We start from the raw sequence: 8,177 nt of genomic DNA, 5'->3' as shown, positions 1-8,177 counted from the left end.
CTCGGGAATTTTTTTTTTTTTTTTTTGGCTGGTGCAGCATAAGCCTTAGGCTTCCTTGCACCATGTAGCTAATATTAATAATAATAATCAACACCTTTGGCCAATATGGCTGTATATTAATGTCTGTAAATTGGGTATATTTTGTAGTCGATTTGCTCTAGTGCCCTGTTATGCCGGACGTAAAACACGAGTTTTCGGGTGAAAAACACATTCTACCTTCTACTGGGACCGACTAATTCAGCCACGTTGTGAAAAAGGTCCATAATTTTCCCGTCTAGTTTCCGGACCATGGGGGGGAACCATGCTATCCTCTCCTGAGACTGACTAATTTAGCCACATTGTGAAAAAGATCCAGAAAAATTCCTCGCCTAATTGACAATCGGCTTTTTCTGCAACAGCCAATAAATAAATAAATAATCATAAAAAAAAAAAAAAAAAAATTCACACTATTCCCATTCTCACATGGTAACCGTCCAATTTAATATATGTGTGAAAATATAGCGATTATAACCACTGTGCTGTTAGAGAGGAGTAATTTTTTCCTCCGGAAACTTAGCGAACTCATTGCCTCTGTCACCGTGGCAGGCAACTTATTCTAGTGTTTGACAATCCGCTTCCGATTTTTTTTTTTTTTTTTATTATTATTTAACATGCCACCAGGGCAATAAGCCCATATAACCCGCTTCCCATAGATGATCTTCATGAGACGTCACGAGCAATAATTGCGTAACCATAATTTTCTTTCACATTACAGAAAGTTATGCCGATCGAATGAACTGCACTCGTTTCGAAAACTTAAGCAACAGTTACAAAATGAAGCATATTTCGGAAATCCGTAGAAATATTCAACTACTTTTCACGCAAATAACCTTTAATGAGTACTACTATAGACTGGTAAACAGAAAATAACATTTAATAATAAAAATGCAATGAATACTTATGTACAAATCATACTGGTGAAGAGGGCAGTCGTGAGTGGAATGTCAGTTGCTCATATGCTGCCCTCCCCACTACTCAGAGCGATGCCGCATCCGTTGATGGGCTGTCTAGAGGAACAGGCGGCAGTGATGTCAGCTGGTCCATTATATCACTTCTAAGCTCCTAGAAGATTGGAAATGGTCAGAGGACAGCAATACGTCCTCCAAGAGTATCACATCTATAAGATTGACATGGAAATATTATGCTGGCGAGGCCATAGAAATTACTCCTCTCTGATAGCGCAGTAGTTATAGTTGCTATATTAAATTTATTTAATAAACATAAAAATTGTTTTTATTATTTCAAGCACCATTACATGGTTATCAAAATTATTAGGAGGCACCAGGCGGCGATCAGCTTAGTGGGGGATATTGATTCTCTTTAAGAGTCCGAGCGTAAATTTCTTTTTTTGGATTTTTTTTTTTTTTCATTACATCAGCCACCCCTAAGTGGCGCGTGTGACTTTTCCAATAGAATATAACATAGCATGGTACGTTTCAGGAAAAATTTGGCCGCTACTAGTCTACAGTTGGCCATATGACAGTCATTCCTGTGGCCACTGGAAGCTGCAGAGAGGGTGGAAGCTGCCTTGGCTGTCATCTGCCTATGGTAACTTGCTGTTAGGATCAGATAGAGTCATCCTAGGTTGTTGCAACTTAAACTTGCCTCCAGATAAGGTCCTGGCCTCCCCCGAATTTTTGTATTGCGTTAAACTATAAATGAATGATGCATGTTCTGGAGTTCAAAGTCGTATTCTGGGGGTTATACTTGTATTCGGATTTATCAAGGTAAAGTCCATACCAGAATTCAAATTTTAGCAATGACGAAAGAAAAAAAAAAAAAAAAAAAACCTCAAACCTTTGGACATAAATATATTTTTTACTTTCTTTTTTCTTTATCTGAAAAACATTGTCAGTGTAGGCGAGGTAGTGCATATAATTCTGTGATCAGAAACTATAAGATTAGTTTCAGATTGATAGGGTTCCCAAATGTGACGTACAGATTATAACAAAAAGCAGAAGAAAGGAATATTGAGAAATACAGCTGTAAGTAAATCCATTTTTGAGGTCAAAACTGAGGTTTCCGAGAAACTCGATATGTTTTCAAGAGAACTGCCTCAACAATTAATTATCTTCATTGCAACAGGGAATACAATATTTCTAGACAAGACAATAATCTCAACATCAGGACAGTTGTTAGTTTTATTTATTTTTGAAGACGCAAATCACGCGATAAAGATGCACGGACCATCAAAGATGTCCTCCAAGAAGAAAAAAATTGTTAGCTTTGATCCATACTTTTGATATTATTCCATTATTGATGTCAGAAGCGGTGGAGAGATTTAGTCTAATGACTATGTTACAACATAAAAATATTGCTCGAGTCCTGCTAGTTAGAAAAACAATCCTGCGTATTTAAGATAACTCGCCCAAAAATATGTCTTATCTGACCATAAAATGAGCCGCAACCAACCAGGATCAGTCTTCATTTGGGTCATACAGCGAATGAAGCTAGTTGAGTTTCTAAATACTGTAAGAACAAAGTTTTTTTAATCTATAATAGCGATTGCCCAACATTTTAACCCTGGCGAAACAACGTTTGATTATGGGTTTATTTTTTCAATGCAAGCCAAATAAAAAGATAAACAGCACAAAAACAGTAAAGCTACAAGAAAAGCAAGTACAGGGCGTTTCAAAATAATTATAATGATAATAAGTAATCATAAAAATTATAATAGATGTTGAAAATGTCTGCCCTTACCTTAAATATATGCTCGAACTCTTTATCATCTTCGACCCTCCTGTAATGTTTGGACGTCTGTGTTTGCAGTTTCAAATCATATATTGATTTTCAGTTCTTTCAGTGTGTGTGGGGTTGCTTTATATACTTTGCCTTCCAACGAGACCCACAAATAATAATCTGGTACCGTTAAATCTAGGAATCATGGGGGGCCACAAATTTTTAGAAATAAAATATCCACCGAAAAAAGCCTCTGAGCATTACCAGTGTTTTGGTTGACAAGTCGACCTGCCTTGCTGAAACCCGTCTACCTGGTTCACAAAAACGGATTACTAATCGTGAAATCATTGACATATTTGATACTACTAGTACTAAATAAATCGGCATATTTTTTCTTGAAATTTGGCTTTGACTTTCACGCACCTTCAAAATCACATTGTTCAACTATAAACACTGGGCCGTACAGGAATATGTCGCGTTGACTTCGTCACGAACAAACCGGTATGGATGAACTTCTGTAAGTGTGACCATTGCTCTACACGCGAAGGTGGAGTTTTATCACTGATGTGGTTTTGTAAGAATGAGAGAAATCAGTTCCTTTTTGGGTTGCGCGAATTTTGAATCGCCCTGTATGAAACAAGTAAGCCGATAGCAGCAAAAAGTTATGGATACCTTTTTTTTTTTTTTTTTTTTTTTTCCAAAAAAATACGATAATATGGTATATACAGGGTTGTTAAAATTAAAGTATCCTTATGTAGAGTGCTCTGGAACGAGTTCTAAGGCTCGTACTGAAGAGAAATTTGGACAACAGGTACAATAAAGAATGCGCTCACCATTTATTGGGGAAAAAAATAGTTACAAAATTTGTCATTGTTTAGCGCGTAACTATCTTAGTTGGAATTATGCAAATAACTTACGTTATTTGCATAATCGTAAGTTATTGCCATAGCGCCACTACTCAGCTCTACTGTACTGTATAAAAGCAAAGCAGTTTCTTAAAAATCATACAGTAGATGTTTGCCTGCACTACAGCAGCAATGCTAACAACGTTGCAGGAAAATGAGCTATTAGTGAAGCTGTACTATCAGAATAGCAACAATGCAGCTGTGGCACTCAGAGAATTCCTGCTTCAGAAGCGCATAAGGCCCACGTGGACCTATGACTTTGTGCTGTCCGCAAAATGATTGAAATTTGAAGCGACAGGACATCTTGGTGCTCAACCAGGTAGAGGTCGAAAACGAGTGGACTCCTCTCGTGTTGAAGATGTGGCTATGGCTGTCGTGGATTTATCGAGTCAATCTTCGTGTGGTAGCACAAGTGTGCCAGCTGTTTCTCGTGAAGTGGACATGCCGTATTTCACCGTAAGGCTAGTAATGCGTTAGGTGTTGCAGTACTATCCTTACAAGATGCACATGCTACAGCATGTGCATGCAGATGGTGATGCAGATATTCGTTTCACATATGCACTTCAGTTTCTGGCGCGAATGACAGTGGATATCACTTGGCCATGGAACATGCTTTGAAGTGATGAAGCCCACTTCTGCTTAAATGGACAAGTGAATACGCACAACTATCGCATTTGGGAAACAGAAAACTCTCGAGTTATCCAAGAGGTCCCATTGCATTCTCCAAAAGTGACAGTGTGGTGTGCATTTTCGGCCACATTCATGATTGAGCCATATTTTTTTGAACAGGTAACACCGACTGGACTCCGCACCTGTTCCGTCACTGGACAGCGATATTATGAAATGTTGGAAAATTTCGCAATACCAGAGCTGCAACAACGTGGGTGCCGTCAGGATATCATATTCATGCAAGACGGTGCGCCACCCCACATCCACCCTTGTGTCCAAAGATTGCCAAGGCAACACTTTACGGACGAACGGGTCATCAGCCGTTGTTTCTAGACATCTTGGTCACCCCGATCACCGGACCTCACCCCATGCGACTTCTGGTTGTGGGGTTTTTTGAAGAACCAGATGTATCGAGAAACAAACTCTGGCAGATCTGAAGGACAGCATTAGACGTCATGTGCTGGCTATTCCAGTTGACATGTTACGTTCTGCTGTAGAAAATGCTGTTCTTCGAATGGAAACTGTTGTTGCCCAAAATGGAGGACACATTGAACAATTGTAGCGCTATTCAAGTGATTTGTATTGCCACAGCGCCATATAGTGACAAATTTTGTGACAAATTTTTTTTTCCAATAAATGGCGAGCGTATTTTTTATTGTACCTGTTGTCCAAATTTCTCTTCAGTACGAGCCTTAGAATTCGCTCTAGAGCCCTCTACATAGGGATACTTTAATTTTAACAACCCTTTACTTTATTACTCTGCACTTCATTTTTTAGAAAAGGTTACTCGACCTTTTGTAATAACGCAGTCTATCAAGCTTCAATTATTTTCTGGTAGCCCAGCTAAAAATCATACATCCAACATATACAGTATTTTCATTTATTTTATTTATACTTTAATTATTAAAAATATCTGGAGAAAATATTTTGATGAATCGATAAAATTTTCAGTGCAAATCTTAAATTCCCTCACTGCCAGTTAGTAGCGAAACTATAAATTGTAGGGCCCATTAGATTGGCGAAGGAGGGGGGGGGGACACGTGAATTATAATAACCCGTACCAAATCAGCCGTGGGGCCTTTAACTCCTCCCCTCCACTGTGGCGAACCTGCGGTATGGTAGTTTCGTCACTGTGGCCAGTAGGGTATCTAGAGTCATGGCAACCATGAGTGTTATTTTTTTTCATTAGGTCACTTTAGTCAAAACTGATAAATGAGATTATTATAAGTTTTTACGAATTTCAAACGATAAGTCACTGAATGTGAATTTGTTTCACAAATCGACATACTATTTAAAAAAAAATTGTGTTTTCACTCAGATTTGGTGGTCCCTTTTCCTACAGTCTGGGCTCCTGGATCTTTATTTCATGTTCCCGACCTAATGGTTTAGAATTTGTTTTAGCCTAATTAGAACCTTCCAGGAGCCTTTGGAAATTTGCGTCCAAGCTGACTATCTCGACGAAAAGTCTATTGATATGTTTTAAGGTTAATATAACAAACTATATTCATTCTGTGGCACTACGTTCTTCTACTGCCCTCCTCAGAGTACGAATGACATGACTTCTTGTATCTGCCACATGGTAATAGGAACTCGTTCGGGTTTGCCCTCTTCCCCCCCCCCCCTTTTTATTTGTAAACCTGTGAATAGCTTTCTTGAACTGACTTAACAATGCCTTGATCTTTTAAGACGACACTCACTTGCAGGTCCCTGTCAATATGCACCCAATCAATGAATTCCCGCTCAATCATCTGGATGGAGCCACTAGGTGCAGTTTTCGAAACTCGTTCTCTTTATCTCTGGAGTTGTTACGAATAGAATTTTTTATAAATCGATTGTTAGGAATCAATTTTTTTTTTTCTTTTGGCAGCTTCCGTTGAATGTTAAAGACAATCATTTCTCAACCGGATAATTCTGCAAAAGTCTTAAAGGATTTTATAATTCAATGGTTGAAGCGTTGAATGAATGATGTAGTTTTTGGAGTTAGAAAAAGTAATTCTGATCCGAAAATTTAAGCTTGGATGAATGTGCGATTATCTAATAGCAATGTACTTGCCCTCATTGTTTTGTCATATTGTACTTGTCCTCATTCCTTCAGGTAATGAATAAGTACAATATTGATTTTACTCTTAATCCATTTATTTATAAGAATTTAGTCCTTCCTCTGTTTTCTTAATGTAAATTTTGTATATATTTTAATTCTAGTTTTGTATTGATTATTACTATTTTGTATTTTCTGTAACTTCTAGAGTTCTCACCTTTATTTAGGGTCTGTGTGCCCTGTGTGTGAGAAACGTGTATATATAAATAAATAAATCACTAATTTTCTGTCTTAGTTGCGTGAACAGCCTTCAAAAAATCGTGACGTCATCTATGCATTCATACTGTTTGACTACTGGACAGGTAAGGCAGGCCCTTTCCTATAAATTTGACTCATTGCCCTACATGCTTACACATGAAAGGTTTTTCCAAAAGTTGAATTCGTCAAAGAATTCAACTTCTGGAAAAACGTCTTACTGATATTAAGTTTTTGATCGCATAACTGAATGTGAGCACTGTTAACATGCAGCTAAATTTTAATGAGTTTATTAAGATTTGTTTTTATTTTTAGATAACCGATTCTAATAAGCAGATTTTAATAACCAGTCACCTTATTACATAATGCATGCTGCAATTTTACATTTGTTTATTCAAACAGTATTACATAGATGTACAGTATTTTTTTCATAAAATTTATAGAATATACTGTATGTCAAAAGTAATTAACTTTAGAAATATGAGATAATAATAAAACAAATTATACTGGTATCTGACTTGTTTTAATTTTTTTTTTTAACTTGCGGGATAATTGACTCAAAAAATACGGCAAAAGTTTGTAATATGATTCTATATTTAAACTGTGATTAAATTGTGATTTAATTATCTCTCTTATTAAACGATTTCTGCATAGGAAATTTTAATGGCTGGTAAGCATTTTCAGTGCATTTTTATTGGTTGATTCAACCACTGCTCATCTCAGTTGTCCGAATTATTCGCTGTATGATTCCTTTTGCTTCAAAGGTGGTACTTGTGCATATGTCCGCTCTGATATTCCCTGTCAGAGACGTAGTAATTTGAAATTTCCTCTTTTCGATCTTCTCTGTCTTAAAATCTCTTTACGACATTCTGTCAAATTCATCTGTTGCCTCTATCGTTCTTCCAACTCCACTAATTACTTGGAACTCTTTGACTTTCTCTCTTTGAAACTAGATTTTCTACAGTGCAACTTTCCTAATAGTGAGGTAATTTTCCTTGGTGATTTTAATGTTCACAACTCCAGCTGGTTTCCATTTTCTAGTCACACGGACCAGCTGGTCGAGATGCTGAGGCTTTTGTAATTACCAGTGACCTCGCTCAGAGTGTTCATTTACCTACCAGAATACCAAACATTCCTAACCACACAGCCAACATACTTGATGTTTTTCTCACAAACAACCCTCATAAGTACAAGGTGAATGGTCCTCTAGGCACCTCAGATTACAACTTGGCGATTGTCTCTTCCCAAATGGCGCCTTTCTTTCGTGGTCGTTCTCAACCACGTGTTGTCTGGCATTACAAGAATGCAAAATGGGATGATCTGCGAAATGTTTTTTATTCTTTTCCTTGGTTGGATTACTGTTTCAAATCGTATGATGTCAACAATTGCTCAGATCGTGTCAGTGAAGTTATTCTTGTAGGATGAAATCCTTTATTCCACACTCTACCTTAAAATCTCGTCCTTTATCTAAACCTTGGTTTTCCAATGAATGTGCTAAGAACGTTGCATATCGCAGGCTAAGAGTATAAAACTTCGAACAGGCTAAGAGTATAAAACTTGCTTCTTGTCCAAATGGCAGTCGAGCATTCTGG

This window comes from Mastigoproctus giganteus, chromosome 14, assembly GCF_048544385.1.
Source record: "Mastigoproctus giganteus isolate SK-2022 chromosome 14, ASM4854438v1, whole genome shotgun sequence".
In the NCBI taxonomy this organism is placed as follows: domain Eukaryota; kingdom Metazoa; phylum Arthropoda; class Arachnida; order Uropygi; family Thelyphonidae; genus Mastigoproctus; species Mastigoproctus giganteus.
The sequence above is the reverse complement of the archived record's forward strand: the minus strand, read 5'-3'. Positions refer to the sequence as shown.